Source organism: Gorilla gorilla, chromosome 14 (assembly GCF_029281585.2).
Source record: "Gorilla gorilla gorilla isolate KB3781 chromosome 14, NHGRI_mGorGor1-v2.1_pri, whole genome shotgun sequence".
Lineage (NCBI taxonomy): Eukaryota > Metazoa > Chordata > Mammalia > Primates > Hominidae > Gorilla > Gorilla gorilla.
In genome coordinates, this window is record NC_073238.2 from 18,567,155 (window position 1) to 18,591,443 (window position 24,289).

Genomic DNA, 24,289 nt, shown 5'->3' on the forward strand with positions numbered 1-24,289 from the left:
GAATGGAATTCAATGGAATGGAATGGAATGGAATGGAATGGAATGGAATGGAATTCAATGGAATGGAATGGAACGGAATGGAATGGAATGGAATGGAATGGAATGGAATGGAATGGGATTCAATGGAATGGAATGGAATGGAATGGAATGGAATGGAATGGAATGGAATGGAATGGAATGGAATTCCATGGAATGGAATGGAATGGAATGGAATTCAATGGAATGGAATGGAATGGAATCGAATGGAATGGAATGGAATGGAATGGAATGGAATGGAATAGAATGGAATCAACCTGAGTAGAACGGAATGGAATGGAATGGAATGTAATGGAATGGAATGGAATGGAATGGAATGGAATGGAATGGAATGTACCAAAGTAGAACGGAAAGGAATGGAATGGAATGGAATGGAATGGAATGGAATGGAACGGAATGTACCCGAGTAGAACGGAATGGAATGGAATGGAATGGATTGGAATGGAATGGAATGGAATGGAATGGAATGTAACCGAGTAGAACGGAATGGAATGTAATTGAATGGAATGTAACTGAGTTGAACGGAACGGAATGGAATGGAATGGAATGGAATGGAATGGAATGGAATGGAATTGAGTGCAATGCAATGCAATGGAATGCAATGGAATGGAAAGGAATGGAATGGAATGGAATGGAATCTACCCGAGTAGAACGGAATGGAATGGAATTGAATGGAATGTAACCGAGTAGAACGGAACGGAATGGAATGGAATGGAATGGAATGCAATGGAATGGAATGGAATGGAATGGAATGGAATGGAATGGAATGGAATGGACACCAGTAGAATGGAATGGAATGGAATGGAATGGAATGGAATGGAATGGAATGGAATGGAATGGAATGGAATGGAATGGAATCTACCCGAGTAGAACGGAATGGAACGGATTGGAATGGAATGGAATGGACAGGAGCAGAACGGAATGGAATGCAATGGAATGGAATGGAATGTACCCGAGCAGAACGGAATGGAATGAAATGGAAATGGAAAGGGAATGGAAATGGAACGGGAATGGAAATGGAACGGGAACGGAAATGGAACGGGAATGGAAATGGAACGGGAACGGAAACGGAACGAGAACGGAAATGGAACGGGAACGGAAACGGAACGGGAACGGAAATGGAACGGGAAGGGAAATGGAACGGGAAGGGAAATGGAACGGGAACGGAAACGGAACGAGAACGGAAATGGAACGGGAACGGAAACGGAACGGGAACGGAAATGGAACGGGAATGGTAACGGAACGGGAATGGAAATGGAACGGGAATGGAAAAGGAACGGGAATGGAAATGGATCGGGAATGGAAATGGAACGGGAATGGTAATGGAACTGGAATGGAAATGGAACGGGAATGGAAAAGAAACGGGAATGGAAATGGAACGGGAATGGAAATGGAATGGGAAAGGAAATGGAATGGAATGGAATGGAATGGAATGTACCGGAGTGGAGTGGAGTGGAGTGGAGTGGAGTAGAGTGCACTGGAACGGAATGGAATGGAATGGAATGGAATGGAACGGAACGGAATGTACCCGAGAAGCACGGAATGGAATGGAATGGAATGGAATGGAATGGAATGGAATGTACCGGAGTGGAGTGGAGTGGAATGGAGTGGAGTGGAGTGGAGTGGAGTGGAATGGAATGGAATGGAATGGAATGGAATGGAATGGAATGGAATGGAATGCAATGGAATGCAATGGAATGGAAAGGAATGGAATGGAATGGAATGGAATGGAATAGAATGGAATGGAATGGACACCAGTAGAATGGAATGGAATGGAATGGAATGGAATGGAATGTAATGGAATGGAATGGAATGGAATGGAATTCAATGGAATGGAATGGAATGGAATGGAATTCAATGGAATGGAATGGAATGGAATGGAATGGAATGGAATGGAATAGAATGGAATGGAATGGACACCAGTAGAATGGAATGGAATGGAATGGAATGGAATGGAATGGAATGGAATGGAATGGAATGGAATTCAATGGAATGGAATGGAATGGAATGGAATTAAATGGAATGGAATGGAATGGAATGGAATTCAATGGAATGGAATGGAATGGAATGGAATTCAATGGAATGGAACGGAATGGATTGGAATGGAATGGAATAGAATGGAATCAACCCGAGTAGAACGGAACGGAACACAACGGAACGGAACGGAACGCAACGGAACGGAACGGAACGGAACGGAATGGAATGGAATGGAACGGAACTCAGTGGAATGGAATGGAATGGAATGGAATTCTATGGAATGGAATGGAATGGAATGGAATGGAATTCCATGGAATGGAATGGAATGGAATGGAATGGAATGGAATGGAATGGAATGGAATTCAATGGAATGGAATGGAGTGGAATGGAATGGAATCGAATGGAATTGAATGGAATCGAATGGAATCAAATGGGATCGAATGGAATGGAATGGAATAGAATGGAATCAACCCGAGTAGAATGGAATGGAATGGAATGGAATGGAATGGAATGGGATGGAATGGAATGGAATGGAATGGAATGGAATGGAATTCCATGGAATGGAATGGAATGGAATGGAATGGAATGGAATGGAATTCAATGGAATGGAATGGAACGGAATGGAATGGAAAGAAATGGAATGGAATGGAATGGAATGGAATGGAATGGAATGGAATGGAATGGAATGGAATGGAATGGAATTCCATGGAATGGAATTCTATGGAATGGAAAGGAATGGAGTCGAATGGAATGGAATGGAATGGAATGGAATGGAATGGAATGGAATGGAATAGAATGGAATCAACCTGAGTAGAACGGAATGGAATGGAATGGAATGGAATGGAATGGAATGGAATGGAATGGAATGGAATGGAATGGAATGTACCAAAGTAGAACGGAAAGGAATGGAATGGAATGGAATGGAATGGAATGGAATGGAACGGAATGTACCCGAGTAGAACGGAATGGAATGGAATGGAATGGATTGGAATGGAATGGAATGGAATGGAATGGAATGTAACCGAGTAGAACGGAATGGAATGTAATTGAATGGAATGTAACTGAGTTGAACGGAACGGAATGGAATGGAATGGAATGGAATGGAATGGAATGGAATGGAATGGAATGGAATTGAGTGCAATGCAATGCAATGGAATGCAATGGAATGGAAAGGAATGGAATGGAATGGAATGGAATCTACCCGAGTAGAACGGAATGGAATGGAATTGAATGGAATGTAACCGAGTAGAACGGAACGGAATGGAATGGAATGGAATGGAATGCAATGGAATGGAATGGAATGGAATGGAATGGAATGGAATGGAATGGAATGGACACCAGTAGAATGGAATGGAATGGAATGGAATGGAATGGAATGGAATGGAATGGAATGGAATCTACCCGAGTAGAACGGAATGGAACGGATTGGAATGGAATGGAATGGACAGGAGCAGAACGGAATGGAATGCAATGGAATGGAATGGAATGTACCCGAGCAGAACGGAATGGAATGAAATGGAAATGGAAAGGGAATGGAAATGGAACGGGAATGGAAATGGAACGGGAACGGAAATGGAACGGGAATGGAAATGGAACGGGAACGGAAACGGAACGAGAACGGAAATGGAACGGGAACGGAAACGGAACGGGAACGGAAATGGAACGGGAATGGTAATGGAACGGGAATGTAAATGGAACGGGAATGGAAATGGAACGGGAATGGAAATGGATCGGTAATGGAAATGGAACGGGAATGGTAATGGAACTGGAATGGAAATGGAACGGGAATGGAAAAGAAACGGGAATGGAAATGGAACGGGAATGGAAATGGAATGGGAATGGAAATGGAATGGAATGGAATGGAATGGAATGGAATGGAATGGAATGGAATGGAATGGAATGTACCGGAGTGGAGTGGAGTGGAGTGGAGTGGAGTAGAGTGCACTGGAACGGAATGGAATGGAATGGAACGGAACGGAATGTACCCGAGAAGCACGGAATGGAATGGAATGGAATGGAATGGAATGGAATGGAATGGAATGGAATGGAATGTACCGGAGTGGAGTGGAGTGGAATGGAGTGGAGTGGAGTGGAGTGGAATGGAATGGAATGGAATGGAATGGAATGGAATGGAATGCAATGAAATGCAATGGAATGGAAAGGAATGGAATGGAATGGAATGGAATGGAATGGAATGGAATGGAATGGACACCAGTAGAATGGAATGGAATGGAATGGAATGGAATGGAATGGAATGGAATGGAATGGAATGGAATTCAATGGAATGGAATGGATTGGAATGGAATGGAATGGAATGGAATGGAATGTAACCGAGTAGAACGGAATGGAATGTAATTGAATGGAATGTAACCGAGTTGAACGGAACGGAATGGAATGGAATGGAATGGAATGGAATGGAATGGAATTGAGTGCAATGCAATGCAATGGAATGCAATGGAATGGAAAGGAATGGAATGGAATGGAATGAAATCTACCCGAGTAGAACGGAATGGAATGGAATTGAATGGAATGTAACCGAGTAGAACGGAACGGAATGGAATGGAATGGAATGGAATGCAATGGAATGGAATGGAATGGAATGGAATGGAATGGAATGGAATGGAATGGACACCAGTAGAATGGAATGGAATGGAATGGAATGGAATGGAATGGAATGGAATGGAATGGAATGGAATGGAATGGAATGGAATGGAATCTACCCGAGTAGAACGGAATGGAACGGATTGGAATGGAATGGAATGGACAGGAGCAGAACGGAATGGAATGCAATGGAATGGAAAGGAATGTACCCGAGCAGAACGGAATGGAATGAAATGGAAATGGAAAGGGAATGGAAATGGAACGGGAATGGAAATGGAACGGGAACGGAAATGGAACGGGAATGGAAATGGAACGGGAACGGAAACGGAACGAGAACGGAAATGGAACGGGAACGGAAACGGAACGGGAACGGAAATGGAACGGGAATGGTAATGGAACGGGAAAGGAAATGGAACGGGAATGGAAATGGAACGGGAATGGAAATGGAACGGGAATGGTAATGGAACTGGAATGGAAATGGAACGGGAATGGAAATGGATCGGGAATGGAAATGGAACGGGAATGGTAATGGAACTGGAATGGAAATGGAACGGGAATGGAAAAGAAACGGGAATGGAAATGGAACGGAAATGGAAATGGAATGGGAATGGAAATGGAATGGAATGGAATGGAATGGAATGGAATGGAATGTACCGGAGTGGAGTGGAGTGGAATGGAGTGGAGTGGAGTGGAGTGGAGTGGAATGGAATGGAATGGAATGGAATGGAATGGAATGGAATGCAATGGAATGCAATGGAATGGAAAGGAATGGAATGGAATGGAATGGAATGGAATGGAATGGAATTCCATGGAATGGAATGGAATGGAATGGAATTCAATGGAATGGAATGGAATGGAATCGAATGGAATGGAATGGAATGGAATGGAATGGAATGGAATGGAATGGAATGGAATGGAATGGAATAGAATGGAATCAACCCGAGTAGAACGGAATGGAATGGAATGGAATGGAATGGAATGGAATGGAATGGAATGGAATGGAATGGAATGGATTGGAATGGAATGTACCAAAGTAGAACGGAATGGAATGGAATGGAATGGAATGGAATGGAATGGAATGGAATGGAATGTACCCGAGTAGAACGGAATGGAATGGAATGGAATGGATTGGAATGGAATGGAATGGAATGGAATGGAATGTAACCGAGTAGAACGGAATGGAATGTAATTGAATGGAATGTAACCGAGTTGAACGGAACGGAATGGAATGGAATGGAATGGAATGGAATGGAATGGAATGGAATGGAATTGAGTGCAATGCAATGCAATGGAATGCAATGGAATGGAATGGAATGGAATGGAATGGAATGGAATCTACCCGAGTAGAACGGAATGGAATGGAATTGAATGGAATGTAACCGAGTAGAACGGAACGGAATGGAATGGAATGGAATGGAATGGAATGCAATGGAATGGAATGGAATGGAATGGAATGCAATGGAATGGAATGGAATGGACACCAGTAGAATGGAATGGAATGGAATGGAATGGAATGGAATGGAATGGAATCTACCCGAGTAGAACGGAATGGAACGGAATGGAATGGAATGGAATGGACAGGAGCAGAACAGAATGGAATGCAATTGAATGGAATGGAATGTACCCGAGCAGAACGGAATGGAATGAAATGGAAATGGAAAGGGAATGGAAATGGAACGGGAATGGAAATGGAACGGGAACGGAAATGGAACGGGAATGGAAATGGAACGGGAACGGAAACGGAACGAGAACGGAAATGGAACGGGAACGGAAACGGAACGGGAACGGAAATGGAACGGGAATGGTAACGGAACGGGAATGGAAATGGAACGGGAATGGAAAAGGAACGGGAATGGAAATGGATGGGGAATGGAAATGGAACGGGAATGGTAATGGAACTGGAATGGAAATGGAACGGGAATGGAAAAGAAACGGGAATGGAAATGGAACGGGAATGGAAATGGAATGGGAATGGAAATGGAATGGAATGGAATGGAATGGAATGGAATGGAATGTACCGGAGTGGAGTGGAGTGGAGTGGAGTGGAGTAGAGTGCACTGGAACGGAATGGAATGGAATGGAATGGAATGGAACGGAACGGAATGTACCCGAGAAGCACGGAATGGAATGGAATGGAATGGAATGGAATGGAATGTACCGGAGTGGAGTGGAGTGGAATGGAGTGGAGTGGAGTGGAGTGGAGTGGAATGGAATGGAATGGAATGGAATGGAATGGAATGGAATGGAATGCAATGGAATGCAATGGAATGGAAAGGAATGGAATGGAATGGAATGGAATGGAATGGAATGGAATGGACAACAGTAGAATGGAATGGAATGGAATGGAATGGAATGGAATGGAATGGAATGGAATGGAATGGAATGGAATGGAATGGAATTCAATGGAATGGAATGGAATGGAATGGAATGGAATGGAATTCAATGGAATGGAATGGAATGGAATGGAATGGAATGGAATGGAATGGAATGGAATGGAATTCAATGGAATGGAATGGAATGGAATGGAATGGAATGGAATGGAATGGAATGGAATGGAATGGAATGGAATGGAATGGAATGGAATGGAATTCAATGGAATGGAACGGAATGGATTGGAATGGAATGGAATAGAATGGAATCAACCCGAGTAGAACGGAACGGAACACAACGGAACAGAACGGAACGCAACGGCACGGAACGGAACGGAACGGAACGGAATGGAATGGAATGGAACGGAATTCAGTGGAATGGAATGGAATGGAATGGAATTCTATGGAATGGAATGGAATGGAATGGAATGGAATGGAATGGAATTCCATGGAATGGAATGGAATGGAATGGAATGGAATTCCATGGAATGGAATGGAATGGAATGGAATGGAATGGAATGGAATGGAATTCAATGGAATGGAATGGAGTGGAATGGAATGGAATCGAATGGAATTGAATGGAATCGAATGGAATCAAATGGGATCGAATGGAATGGAATGGAATAGAATGGAATCAACCCGAGTAGAACGGAATGGAATGGAATGGAATGGAATGGGATGGAATGGAATGGAATGGAATGGAATGGAATGGAATGGAATTCAATGGAATGGAATGGAATGGAATGGAATGGAATGGAATGGAATGGAATTCAATGGAATGGAATGGAACGGAATGGAATGGAATGGAATGGAATGGAATGGAATGGAACGGAATTCAATGGAATGGAATGGAATGGAATGGAATGGAATGGAATGGAATGGAATGGAATTCCATGGAATGGAATGGAATGGAATGGAATTCAATGGAATGGAATGGAATGGAATCGAATGGAATGGAATGGAATGGAATGGAATGGAATGGAATGGAATAGAATGGAATCAACCTGAGTAGAACGGAATGGAATGGAATGGAATGGAATGGAATGGAATGGAATGGAATGGAATGGAATGGAATGGAATGGAATGTACCAAAGTAGAACGGAAAGGATTGGAATGGAATGGAATGGAATGGAATGGAATGGAACGGAATGTACCCGAGTAGAACGGAATGGAATGGAATGGAATGGATTGGAATGGAATGGAATGGAATGGAATGGAATGTAACCGAGTAGAACGGAATGGAATGTAATTGAATGGAATGTAACTGAGTTGAACGGAACGGAATGGAATGGAATGGAATGGAATGGAATGGAATGGAATGGAATGGAATGGAATTGAGTGCAATGCAATGCAATGGAATGCAATGGAAAGGAAAGGAATGGAATGGAATGGAATGGAATCTACCCGAGTAGAACGGAATGGAATGGAATTGAATGGAATGTAACCGAGTAGAACGGAACGGAATGGAATGGAATGGAATGGAATGCAATGGAATGGAATGGAATGGAATGGAATGGAATGGAATGGAATGGAATGGAATGGACACCAGTAGAATGGAATGGAATGGAATGGAATGGAATGGAATGGAATGGAATGGAATGGAATGGAATCTACCCGAGTAGAACGGAATGGAACGGATTGGAATGGAATGGAATGGACAGGAGCAGAACGGAATGGAATGCAATGGAATGGAATGGAATGTACCCGAGCAGAACGGAATGGAATGAAATGGAAATGGAAAGGGAATGGAAATGGAACGGGAATGGAAATGGAACGGGAACGGAAATGGAACGGGAATGGAAATGGAACGGGAACGGAAACGGAACGAGAACGGAAATGGAACGGGAACGGAAACGGAACGGGAACGGAAATGGAACGGGAATGGTAATGGAACGGGAATGTAAATGGAACGGGAATGGAAATGGAACGGGAATGGAAAAGAAACGGGAATGGAAATGGAACGGGAATGGAAATGGAATGGGAATGGAAATGGAATGGAATGGAATGGAATGGAATGGAATGGAATGTACCAGAGTGGAGTGGAGTGGAGTGGAGTGGAGTAGAGTGCACTGGAACGGAATGGAATGGAATGGAATGGAATGGAACGGAACGGAATGTAACCGAGAAGCACGGAATGGAATGGAATGGAATGGAATGGAATGGAATGGAATGGAATGGAATGGAATGGAATGGAATGTACCGGAGTGGAGTGGAGTGGAATGGAGTGGAGTGGAGTGGAGTGGAGTGGAATGGAATGGAATGGAATGGAATGGAATGGAATGGAATGCAATGGAATGCAATGGAATGGAAAGGAATGGAATGGAATGGAATGGAATGGAATGGAATGGAATGGAATGGACACCAGTAGAATGGAATGGAATGGAATGGAATGGAATGGAATGGAATGGAATGGAATGGAATTCAATGGAATGGAATGGATTGGAATGTAATGGAATGGAATGGAATGGAATGTAACCGAGTAGAACGGAATGGAATGTAATTGAATGGAATGTAACCGAGTTGAACGGAACGGAATGGAATGGAATGGAATGGAATGGAATGGAATGGAATGGAATTGAGTGCAATGCAATGCAATGGAATGCAATGGAATGGAAAGGAATGGAATGGAATGGAATGAAATCTACCCGAGTAGAACGGAATGGAATGGAATTGAATGGAATGTAACCGAGTAGAACGGAACGGAATGGAATGGAATGGAATGGAATGCAATGGAATGGAATGGAATGGAATGGAATGGAATGGAATGGAATGGAATGGACACCAGTAGAATGGAATGGAATGGAATGGAATGGAATGGAATGGAATGGAATGGAATGGAATGGACAACAGTAGAATGGAATGGAATGGAATGGAATGGAATGGAATGGAATGGAATTCAATGGAATGGAATGGAATGGAATGGAATTCAATGGAATGGAATGGAATGGAATGGAATGGAATGGAATTCAATGGAATGGAATGGAATGGAATGGAATGGAATGGAATGGAATGGAATGGAATGGAATTCAATGGAATGGAATGGAATGGAATGGAATGGAATGGAATGGAATGGAATGGAATGGAATGGAATGGAATGGAATGGAATTCAATGGAATGGAACGGAATGGATTGGAATGGAATGGAATAGAATGGAATCAACCCGAGTAGAACGGAACGGAACACAACGGAACGGAACGGAACGCAACGGAACGGAACGGAACGGAACGGAACGGAATGGAATGGAATGGAACGGAATTCAGTGGAATGGAATGGAATGGAATGGAATTCTATGGAATGGAATGGAATGGAATGGAATGGAATGGAATGGAATGGAATTCCATGGAATGGAATGGAATGGAATGGAATGGAATTCCATGGAATGGAATGGAATGGAATGGAATGGAATGGAATGGAATGGAATTCAATGGAATGGAATGGAGTGGAATGGAATGGAATCGAATGGAATTGAATGGAATCGAATGGAATCAAATGGGATCGAATGGAATGGAATGGAATAGAATGGAATCAACCCGAGTAGAACGGAATGGAATGGAATGGAATGGAATGGGATGGAATGGAATGGAATGGAATGGAATGGAATGGAATTCAATGGAATGGAATGGAATGGAATGGAATGGAATGGAATGGAATGGAATTCAATGGAATGGAATGGAACGGAATGGAATGGAATGGAATGGAATGGAATGGAATGGAATGGAACGGAATTCAATGGAATGGAATGGAATGGAATGGAATGGAATGGAATGGAATGGAATGGAATGGAATGGAATTCCATGGAATGGAATGGAATGGAATCGAATGGAATGGAATGGAATGGAATGGAATGGAATGGATGGAATGGAATGGAATAGAATGGAATCAACCCGAGAAGAACGGAATGGAATGGAATGGAATGGAATGGAATGGAATGGAATGGAATGGAATGTACCAAAGTAGAACGGAATGGAATGGAATGGAATGGAATGGAATGGAATGGAATGGAATGGAATGTACCCGAGTAGAACGGAATGGAATGGAATGGAATGGATTGGAATGGAATGGAATGGAATGGAATGGAATGTAACCGAGTAGAACGGAATGGAATGTAATTGAATGGAATGTAACCGAGTTGAACGGAACGGAATGGAATGGAATGGAATGGAATGGAATGGAATGGAATGGAATGGAATGGAATTGAGTGCAATGCAATGCAATGGAATGCAATGGAATGGAAAGGAATGGAATGGAATGGAATGGAATCTACCCGAGTAGAACGGAATGGAATGGAATTGAATGGAATGTAACCGAGTAGAACGGAACGGAATGGAATGGAATGGAATGGAATGGAATGCAATGGAATGGAATGGAATGGAATGGAATGGAATGGAATGGAATGGAATGTAACCGAGTAGAACGGAATGGAATGTAATTGAATGGAATGTAACCGAGTTGAACGGAACGGAATGGAATGGAATGGAATGGAATGGAATGGAATTGAGTGCAATGCAATGCAATGGAATGCAATGGAATGGAAAGGAATGGAATGGAATGAAATGGAATGGAATCTACCCGAGTAGAACGGAATGGAATGGAATTGAATGGAATGTAACCGAGTAGAACGGAACGGAATGGAATGGAATGCAATGGAATGGAATGCAATGGAATGGAATGGAATGGAATGGAATGGAATGGAATGGACACCAGTAGAATGGAATGGAATGGAATGGAATGGAATGGAATGGAATGGAATGGAATGGAATGGAATGGAATGGAATCTACCCGAGTAGAACGGAATGGAACGGAATGGAATGGAATGGAATGGACAGGAGCAGAACGGAATGGAATGCAATGGAATGGAATGGAATGTACCCGAGCAGAACGGAATGGAATGAAATGGAAATGGAAAGGGAATGGAAATAGAACGGGAATGGAAATGGAACGGGAACGGAAATGGAACGGGAATGGAAATGGAACGGGAACGGAAATGGAACGGGAAGGGAAATGGAACGGGAAGGGAAACGGAACGAGAACGGAAATGGAACGGGAATGGTAACGGAACGGGAATGGAAATGGAACGGGAATGGAAAAGGAACGGGAATGGAAATGGATCGGGAATGGAAATGGAACGGGAATGGTAATGGAACTGGAATGGAAATGGAACGGGAATGGAAAAGAAACGGGAATGGAAATGGAACGGGAATGGAAATGGAATGGGAATGGAAATGGAATGGAATGGAATGGAATGGAATGGAATGGAATGGAATGTACCGGAGTGGAGTGGAGTGGAGTGGAGTGGAGTAGAGTGCACTGGAACGGAATGGAATGGAATGGAATGGAATGGAACGGAACGGAATGTACAGGAGTGGAGTGGAGTGCAATGGAGTGGAGTGGAGTGGAGTGGAGTGGAATGGAATGGAATGGAATGGAATGGAATGGAATGGAATGGAATGGAATGCAATGGAATGCAATGGAATGGAAAGGAATGGAATGGAATGGAATGGAATGGAATGGAATAGAATGGAATGGAATGGACACCAGTAGAATGGAATGGAATGGAATGGAATGGAATGGAATGGAATGGAATGGAATGGAATTCAATGGAATGGAATGGAATGGAATGGAATTCAATGGAATGGAATTCAATGGAATGGAATGGAATGGAATGGAATGGAATGGAATGGACACCAGTAGAATGGAATGGAATGGAATGGAATGGAATGGAATGGAATGGAATTCAATGGAATGGAATGGAATGGAATGGAATTCAATGGAATGGAATGGAATGGAATGGAATTCAATGGAATGGAATGGAATGGAATGGAATTCTATGGAATGGAATGGAGTGGAATCGAATGGAATCGAATGGAATCGAATGGAATGGAATGGAATAGAATGGAATCAACCCGAGTAGAACGGAACGGAACGCAACGGAACGGAACGGAACGGAACGGGACGGAAAGGAACGGAATGGAATGGAATGGAACGGAATTCCATGGAATGGAATGGAATGGAATGGAATGGAATGGAATGGAATGGAATGGAATGGAATGGAATGGAATTCAATGGAATGGAATGGAATGGAATGGAATGGAATGGAATGGAATGGAATGGAATGGAATGGAATTCTATGGAATGGAACGGAATGGATTGGAATGGAATGGAATAGAATGGAATCAACCCGAGTAGAACGGAACGGAACACAACGGAACGGAACGGAACGCAACGGAACGGAACGGAACGGAACGGAACGGAATGGAATGGAATGGAACGGAATTCAGTGGAATGGAATGGAATGGAATGGAATTCTATGGAATGGAATGGAATGGAATGGAATGGAATTCCATGGAATGGAATGGAATGGAATGGAATGGAATGGAATGGAATGGAATGGAATTCAATGGAATGGAATGGAGTGGAATGGAATGGAATCGAATGAAATTGAATGGAATTGAATGGAATCAAATGGGATCGAATGGAATGGAATGGAATAGAATGGAATCAACCCGAGTAGAACGGAATGGAATGGAATGGAATGGAATGGGATGGAATGGAATGGAATGGAATGGAATGGAATGGAATTCAATGGAATGGAATGGAATGGAATGGAATGGAATGGAATGGAATTCAATGGAATGGAATGGAACGGAATGGAATGGAATGGAATGGAATGGAATGGAATGGAATGGGATTCAATGGAATGGAATGGAATGGAATGGAATGGAATGGAATGGAATGGAATGGAATGGAATGGAATTCAATGGAATGGAATGGAATGGAATGGAATGGAATGGAATGGAATGGAATGGAATGGAATGGAATTCTATGGAATGGAACGGAATGGATTGGAATGGAATGGAATAGAATGGAATCAACCCGAGTAGAACGGAACGGAACACAACGGAACGGAACGGAACGCAACGGAACGGAACGGAACGGAACGGAACGGAATGGAATGGAATGGAACGGAATTCAGTGGAATGGAATGGAATGGAATGGAATTCTATGGAATGGAATGGAATGGAATGGAATGGAATTCCATGGAATGGAATGGAATGGAATGGAATGGAATGGAATGGAATGGAATGGAATTCAATGGAATGGAATGGAGTGGAATGGAATGGAATCGAATGAAATTGAATGGAATTGAATGGAATCAAATGGGATCGAATGGAATGGAATGGAATAGAATGGAATCAACCCGAGTAGAACGGAATGGAATGGAATGGAATGGAATGGGATGGAATGGAATGGAATGGAATGGAATGGAATGGAATTCAATGGAATGGAATGGAATGGAATGGAATGGAATGGAATGGAATTCAATGGAATGGAATGGAACGGAATGGAATGGAATGGAATGGAATGGAATGGAATGGAATGGGATTCAATGGAATGGAATGGAATGGAATGGAATGGAATGGAATGGAATGGAATGGAATGGAATTCCATGGAATGGAATGGAATGGAATGGAATTCAATGGAATGGAATGGAATGGAATCGAATGGAATGGAATGGAATGGAATGGAATGGAATGGAATAGAATGGAATCAACCTGAGTAGAACGGAATGGAATGGAATGGAATGTAATGGAATGGAATGGAATGGAATGGAATGGAATGGAATGGAATGTACCAAAGTAGAACGGAAAGGAATGGAATGGAATGGAATGGAATGGAATGGAATGGAACGGAATGTACCCGAGTAGAACGGAATGGAATGGAATGGAATGGATTGGAATGGAATGGAATGGAATGGAATGGAATGTAACCGAGTAGAACGGAATGGAATGTAATTGAATGGAATGTAACTGAGTTGAACGGAACGGAATGGAATGGAATGGAATGGAATGGAATGGAATGGAATGGAATTGAGTGCAATGCAATGCAATGGAATGCAATGGAATGGAAAGGAATGGAATGGAATGGAATGGAATCTACCCGAGTAGAACGGAATGGAATGGAATTGAATGGAATGTAACCGAGTAGAACGGAACGGAATGGAATGGAATGGAATGGAATGCAATGGAATGGAATGGAATGGAATGGAATGGAATGGAATGGAATGGAATGGACACCAGTAGAATGGAATGGAATGGAATGGAATGGAATGGAATGGAATGGAATGGAATGGAATGGAATGGAATCTACCCGAGTAGAACGGAATGGAACGGATTGGAATGGAATGGAATGGACAGGAGCAGAACGGAATGGAATGCAATGGAATGGAATGGAATGTACCCGAGCAGAACGGAATGGAATGAAATGGAAATGGAAAGGGAATGGAAATGGAACGGGAATGGAAATGGAACGGGAACGGAAATGGAACGGGAATGGAAATGGAACGGGAACGGAAACGGAACGAGAACGGAAATGGAACGGGAACGGAAACGGAACGGGAACGGAAATGGAACGGGAAGGGAAATGGAACGGGAAGGGAAATGGAACGGGAACGGAAACGGAACGAGAACGGAAATGGAACGGGAACGGAAACGGAACGGGAACGGAAATGGAACGGGAATGGTAACGGAACGGGAATGGAAATGGAACGGGAATGGAAAAGGAACGGGAATGGAAATGGATCGGGAATGGAAATGGAACGGGAATGGTAATGGAACTGGAATGGAAATGGAACGGGAATGGAAAAGAAACGGGAATGGAAATGGAACGGGAATGGAAATGGAATGGGAAAGGAAATGGAATGGAATGGAATGGAATGGAATGTACCGGAGTGGAGTGGAGTGGAGTGGAGTGGAGTAGAGTGCACTGGAACGGAATGGAATGGAATGGAATGGAATGGAACGGAACGGAATGTACCCGAGAAGCACGGAATGGAATGGAATGGAATGGAATGGAATGGAATGGAATGTACCGGAGTGGAGTGGAGTGGAATGGAGTGGAGTGGAGTGGAGTGGAGTGGAATGGAATGGAATGAAATGGAATGGAATGGAATGGAATGGAATGCAATGGAATGCAATGGAATGGAAAGGAATGGAATGGAATGGAATGGAATGGAATAGAATGGAATGGAATGGACACCAGTAGAATGGAATGGAATGGAATGGAATGGAATGGAATGTAATGGAATGGAATGGAATGGAATGGAATTCAATGGAATGGAATGGAATGGAATGGAATTCAATGGAATGGAATGGAATGGAATGGAATTCAATGGAATGGAATAGAATGGAATGGAATGGACACCAGTAGAATGGAATGGAATGGAATGGAATGGAATGGAATGGAATGGAATGGAATGGAATGGAATGGAATTCAATGGAATGGAATGGAATGGAATGGAATTAAATGGAATGGAATGGAATGGAATGGAATTCAATGGAATGGAATGGAATGGAATGGAATTCAATGGAATGGAACGGAATGGATTGGAATGGAATGGAATAGAATGGAATCAACCCGAGTAGAACGGAACGGAACACAACGGAACGGAACGGAACGCAACGGAACGGAACGGAACGGAACGGAACGGAATGGAATGGAATGGAACGGAATTCAGTGGAATGGAATGGAATGGAATGGAATTCTATGGAATGGAATGGAATGGAATGGAATGGAATGGAATGGAATGGAATTCCATGGAATGGAATGGAATGGAATGGAATGGAATTCCATGGAATGGAATGGAATGGAATGGAATGGAATGGAATGGAATGGAATTCAATGGAATGGAATGGAGTGGAATGGAATGGAATCGAATGGAATTGAATGGAATCGAATGGAATCAAATGGGATCGAATGGAATGGAATGGAATAGAATGGAATCAACCCGAGTAGAACGGAATGGAATGGAATGGAATGGAATGGGATGGAATGGAATGGAATGGAATGGAATGGAATGGAATTCAATGGAATGGAATGGAATGGAATGGAATGGAATGGAATGGAATGGAATTCAATGGAATGGAATGGAACGGAATGGAATGGAATGGAATGGAATGGAATGGAATGGAATGGAACGGAATTCAATGGAATGGAATGGAATGGAATGGAATGGAATGGAATGGAATGGAATGGAATGGAATTCCATGGAATGGAATGGAATGGAATCGAATGGAATGGAATGGAATGGAATGGAATGGAATGGATGGAATGGAATGGAATAGAATGGAATCAACCCGAGAAGAACGGAATGGAATGGAATGGAATGGAATGGAATGGAATGGAATGGAATGGAATGTACCAAAGTAGAAATGAATGGAATGGAATGGAATGGAATGGAATGGAATGGAATGGAATGGAATGTACCCGAGTAGAACGGAATGGAATGGAATGGAATGGATTGGAATGGAATGGAATGGAATGGAATGGAATGTAACCGAGTAGAACGGAATGGAATGTAATTGAATGGAATGTAACCGAGTTGAACGTAACGGAATGGAATGGAATGGAATGGAATGGAATGGAATGGAATGGAATGGAATGGAATTGAGTGCAATGCAATGCAATGGAATGCAATGGAATGGAAAGGAATGGAATGGAATGGAATGGAATCTACCCGAGTAGAACGGAATGGAATGGAATTGAATGGAATGTAACCGAGTAGAACGGAACGGAATGGAATGGAATGGAATGGAATGGAATGCAATGGAATGGAATGGAATGGAATGGAATGGAATGGAATGGAATGGAATGTAACCGAGTAGAACGGAATGGAATGTAATTGAATGGAATGTAACCGAGTTGAACGGAACGGAATGGAATGGAATGGAATGGAATGGAATGGAATTGAGTGCAATGCAATGCAATGGAATGCAATGGAATGGAAAGGAATGGAATGGAATGAAATGGAATGGAATCTACCCGAGTAGAACGGAATGGAATGGAATTGAATGGAATGTAACCGAGTAGAACGGAACGGAATGGAATGGAATGCAATGGAATGGAATGCAATGGAATGGAATGGAATGGAATGGAATGGAATGGAATGGACACCAGTAGAATGGAATGGAATGGAATGGAATGGAATGGAATGGAATGGAATGGAATGGAATGGAATGGAATCTACCCGAGTAGAACGGAATGGAACGGAATGGAATGGAATGGAATGGACAGGAGCAGAACGGAATGGAATGCAATGGAATGGAATGGAATGTACCCGAGCAGAACGGAATGGAATGAAATGGAAATGGAAAGGGAATGGAAATAGAACGGGAATGGAAATGGAACGGGAACGGAAATGGAACGGGAATGGAAATGGAACGGGAACGGAAATGGAACGGGAAGGGAAATGGAACGGGAAGGGAAACGGAACGAGAACGGAAATGGAACGGGAATGGTAACGGAACGGGAATGGAAATGGAACGGGAATGGAAAAGGAACGGGAATGGAAATGGATCGGGAATGGAAATGGAACGGGAATGGTAATGGAACTGGAATGGAAATGGAACGGGAATGGAAAAGAAACGGGAATGGAAATGGAACGGGAATGGAAATGGAATGGGAATGGAAATGGAATGGAATGGAATGGAATGGAATGGAATGGAATGGAATGTACCGGAGTGGAGTGGAGTGGAGTGGAGTGGAGTAGAGTGCACTGGAACGGAATGGAATGGAATGGAATGGAATGGAACGGAACGGAATGTACAGGAGTGGAGTGGAGTGCAATGGAGTGGAGTGGAGTGGAGTGGAGTGGAATGGAATGGAATGGAATGGAATGGAATGGAATGGAATGGAATGGAATGCAATGGAATGCAATGGAATGGAAAGGAATGGAATGGAATGGAATGGAATGGAATGGAATAGAATGGAATGGAATGGACACCAGTAGAATGGAATGGAATGGAATGGAATGGAATGGAATGGAATGGAATGGAATGGAATTCAATGGAATGGAATGGAATGGAATGGAATTCAATGGAATGGAATTCAATGGAATGGAATGGAATGGAATGGAATGGAATGGAATGGACACCAGTAGAATGGAATGGAATGGAATGGAATGGAATGGAATGGAATGGAATTCAATGGAATGGAATGGAATGGAATGGAATTCAATGGAATGGAATGGAATGGAATTCTATGGAATGGAATGGAGTGGAATCGAATGGAATCGAATGGAATCGAATGGAATGGAATGGAATAGAATGGAATCAACCCGAGTAGAACGGAACGGAACGCAACGGAACGGAACGGAACGGAACGGGACGGAAAGGAACGGAATGGAATGGAATGGAACGGAATTCCATGGAATGGAATGGAATGGAATGGAATGGAATGGAATGGAATGGAATGGAATGGAATGGAATGGAATTCAATGGAATGGAATGGAATGGAATGGAATGGAATGGAATGGAATGGAATGGAATGGAATGGAATTCTATGGAATGGAACGGAATGGATTGGAATGGAATGGAATAGAATGGAATCAACCCGAGTAGAACGGAACGGAACACAACGGAACGGAACGGAACGCAACGGAACGGAACGGAACGGAACGGAACGGAATGGAATGGAATGGAACGGAATTCAGTGGAATGGAATGGAATGGAATGGAATTCTATGGAATGGAATGGAATGGAATGGAATGGAATTCCATGGAATGGAATGGAATGGAATGGAATGGAATGGAATGGAATGGAATGGAATTCAATGGAATGGAATGGAGTGGAATGGAATGGAATCGAATGAAATTGAATGGAATTGAATGGAATCAAATGGGATCGAATGGAATGGAATGGAATAGAATGGAATCAACCCGAGTAGAACGGAATGGAATGGAATGGAATGGAATGGGATGGAATGGAATGGAATGGAATGGAATGGAATGGAATTCAATGGAATGGAATGGAATGGAATGGAATGGAATGGAATGGAATTCAATGGAATGGAATGGAACGGAATGGAATGGAATGGAATGGAATGGAATGGAATGGAATGGGATTCAATGGAATGGAATGGAATGGAATGGAATGGAATGGAATGGAATGGAATGGAATGGAATGGAATTCAATGGAATGGAATGGAATGGAATGGAATGGAATGGAATGGAATGGAATGGAATGGAATGGAATTCTATGGAATGGAACGGAATGGATTGGAATGGAATGGAATAGAATGGAATCAACCCGAGTAGAACGGAACGGAACACAACGGAACGGAACGGAACGCAACGGAACGGAACGGAACGGAACGGAACGGAATGGAATGGAATGGAACGGAATTCAGTGGAATGGAATGGAATGGAATGGAATTCTATGGAATGGAATGGAATGGAATGGAATGGAATTCCATGGAATGGAATGGAATGGAATGGAATGGAATGGAATGGAATGGAATTCAATGGAATGGAATGGAGTGGAATGGAATGGAATCGAATGAGATTGAATGGAATTGAATGGAATCAAATGGGATCGAATGGAATGGAATGGAATAGAATGGAATCAACCCGAGTAGAACGGAATGGAATGGAATGGAATGGAATGGGATGGAATGGAATGGAATGGAATGGAATGGAATGGAATTCAATGGAATGGAATGGAATGGAATGGAATGGAATGGAATGGAATTCAATGGAATGGAATGGAACGGAATGGAATGGAATGGAATGGAATGGAATGGAATGGAATGGGATTCAATGGAATGGAATGGAATGGAATGGAATGGAATGGAATGGAATGGAATGGAATGGAATTCCATGGAATGGAATGGAATGGAATGGAATTCAATGGAATGGAATGGAATGGAATCGAATGGAATGGAATGGAATGGAATGGAATGGAATGGAATAGAATGGAATCAACCTGAGTAGAACGGAATGGAATGGAATGGAATGTAATGGAATGGAATGGAATGGAATGGAATGGAATGGAATGGAATGTACCAAAGTAGAACGGAAAGGAATGGAATGGAATGGAATGGAATGGAATGGAATGGAACGGAATGTACCCGAGTAGAACGGAATGGAATGGAATGGAATGGATTGGAATGGAATGGAATGGAATGGAATGGAATGTAACCGAGTAGAACGGAATGGAATGTAATTGAATGGAATGTAACTGAGTTGAACGGAACGGAATGGAATGGAATGGAATGGAATGGAATGGAATGGAATGGAATTGAGTGCAATGCAATGCAATGGAATGCAATGGAATGGAAAGGAATGGAATGGAATGGAATGGAATCTACCCGAGTAGAACGGAATGGAATGGAATTGAATGGAATGTAACCGAGTAGAACGGAACGGAATGGAATGGAATGGAATGGAATGCAATGGAATGGAATGGAATGGAATGGAATGGAATGGAATGGAATGGAATGGACACCAGTAGAATGGAATGGAATGGAATGGAATGGAATGGAATGGAATGGAATGGAATGGAATGGAATGGAATCTACCCGAGTAGAACGGAATGGAACGGATTGGAATGGAATGGAATGGACAGGAGCAGAACGGAATGGAATGCAATGGAATGGAATGGAATGTACCCGAGCAGAACGGAATGGAATGAAATGGAAATGGAAAGGGAATGGAAATGGAACGGGAATGGAAATGGAACGGGAACGGAAATGGAACGGGAATGGAAATGGAACGGGAACGGAAACGGAACGAGAACGGAAATGGAACGGGAACGGAAACGGAACGGGAACGGAAATGGAACGGGAAGGGAAATGGAACGGGAAGGGAAATGGAACGGGAACGGAAACGGAACGAGAACGGAAATGGAACGGGAACGGAAACGGAACGGGAACGGAAATGGAACGGGAATGGTAACGGAACGGGAATGGAAATGGAACGGGAATGGAAAAGGAACGGGAATGGAAATGGATCGGGAATGGAAATGGAACGGGAATGGTAATGGAACTGGAATGGAAATGGAACGGGAATGGAAAAGAAACGGGAATGGAAATGGAACGGGAATGGAAATGGAATGGGAAAGGAAATGGAATGGAATGGAATGGAATGGAATGTACCGGAGTGGAGTGGAGTGGAGTGGAGTGGAGTAGAGTGCACTGGAACGGAATGGAATGGAATGGAATGGAATGGAACGGAACGGAATGTACCCGAGAAGCACGGAATGGAATGGAATGGAATGGAATGGAATGGAATGGAATGTACCGGAGTGGAGTGGAGTGGAATGGAGTGGAGTGGAGTGGAGTGGAGTGGAATGGAATGGAATGAAATGGAATGGAATGGAATGGAATGGAATGCAATGGAATGCAATGGAATGGAAAGGAATGGAATGGAATGGAATGGAATGGAATAGAATGGAATGGAATGGACACCAGTAGAATGGAATGGAATGGAATGGAATGGAATGGAATGTAATGGAATGGAATGGAATGGAATGGAATTCAATGGAATGGAATGGAATGGAATGGAATTCAATGGAATGGAATGGAATGGAATGGAATGGAATGGAATGGAATAGAATGGAATGGAATGGACACCAGTAGAATGGAATGGAATGGAATGGAATGGATTGGAATGGAATGGAATGGAATGGAATGGAATGGAATTCAATGGAATGGAATGGAATGGAATGGAATTAAATGGAATGGAATGGAATGGAATGGAATTCAATGGAATGGAATGGAATGGAATGGAATTCAATGGAATGGAACGGAATGGATTGGAATGGAATGGAATAGAATGGAATCAACCCGAGTAGAACGGAACGGAACACAACGGAACGGAACGGAACGCAACGGAACGGAACGGAACGGAACGGAACGGAATGGAATGGAATGGAACGGAACTCAGTGGAATGGAATGGAATGGAATGGAATTCTATGGAATGGAATGGAATGGAATGGAATGGAATTCCATGGAATGGAATGGAATGGAATGGAATGGAATGGAATGGAATGGAATTCTATGGAATGGAATGGAGTGGAATGGAATGGAATCGAATGGAATTGAATGGAATCGAATGGAATCAAATGGGATCGAATGGAATGGAATGGAATAGAATGGAATCAACCCGAGTAGAATGGAATGGAATGGAATGGAATGGAATGGGATGGAATGGAATGGAATGGAATGGAATGGAATGGAATTCCATGGAATGGAATGGAATGGAATGGAATGGAATGGAATGGAATTCAATGGAATGGAATGGAACGGAATGGAATGGAATGGAATGGAATGGAATGGAATGGAATGGAATGGAATGGAATGGAATGGAATGGAATGGAATTCCATGGAATGGAATGGAATGGAATGGAATTCTATGGAATGGAAAGGAATGGAGTCGAATGGAATGGAATGGAATGGAATGGAATGGAATGGAATGGAATAGAATGGAATCAACCTGAGTAGAACGGAATGGAATGGAATGGAATGTAATGGAATGGAATGGAATGGAATGGAATGGAATGGAATGGAATGTACCAAAGTAGAACGGAAAGGAATGGAATGGAATGGAATGGAATGGAATGGAATGGAACGGAATGTACCCGAGTAGAACGGAATGGAATGGAATGGAATGGATTGGAATGGAATGGAATGGAGTGGAATGGAATGTAACCGAGTAGAACGGAATGGAATGTAATTGAATGGAATGTAACTGAGTTGAACGGAACGGAATGGAATGGAATGGAATGGAATGGAATGGAATGGAATGGAATGGAATTGAGTGCAATGCAATGCAATGGAATGCAATGGAATGGAAAGGAATGGAATGGAATGGAATGGAATCTACCCGAGTAGAACGGAATGGAATGGAATTGAATGGAATGTAACCGAGTAGAACGGAACGGAATGGAATGGAATGGAATGGAATGCAATGGAATGGAATGGAATGGACACCAGTAGAATGGAATGGAATGGAATGGAATGGAATGGAATGGAATGGAATGGAATGGAATCTACCCGAGTAGAACGGAATGGAACGGATTGGAATGGAATGGAATGGACAGGAGCAGAACGGAATGGAATGCAATGGAATGGAATGGAATGTACCCGAGCAGAACGGAATGGAATGAAATGGAAATGGAAAGGGAATGGAAATGGAACGGGAATGGAAATGGAACGGGAACGGAAATGGAACGGGAATGGAAATGGAACGGGAACGGAAATGGAACGGGAAGGGAAATGGAACGGGAAGGGAAACGGAACGAGAACGGAAATGGAACGGGAATGGTAACGGAACGGGAATGGAAATGGAACGGGAATGGAAAAGGAACGGGAATGGAAATGGATCGGGAATGGAAATGGAACGGGAATGGTAATGGAACTGGAATGGAAATGGAACGGGAATGGAAAAGAAACGGGAATGGAAATGGAACGGGAATGGAAATGGAATGGGAATGGAAATGGAATGGAATGGAATGGAATGGAATGGAATGGA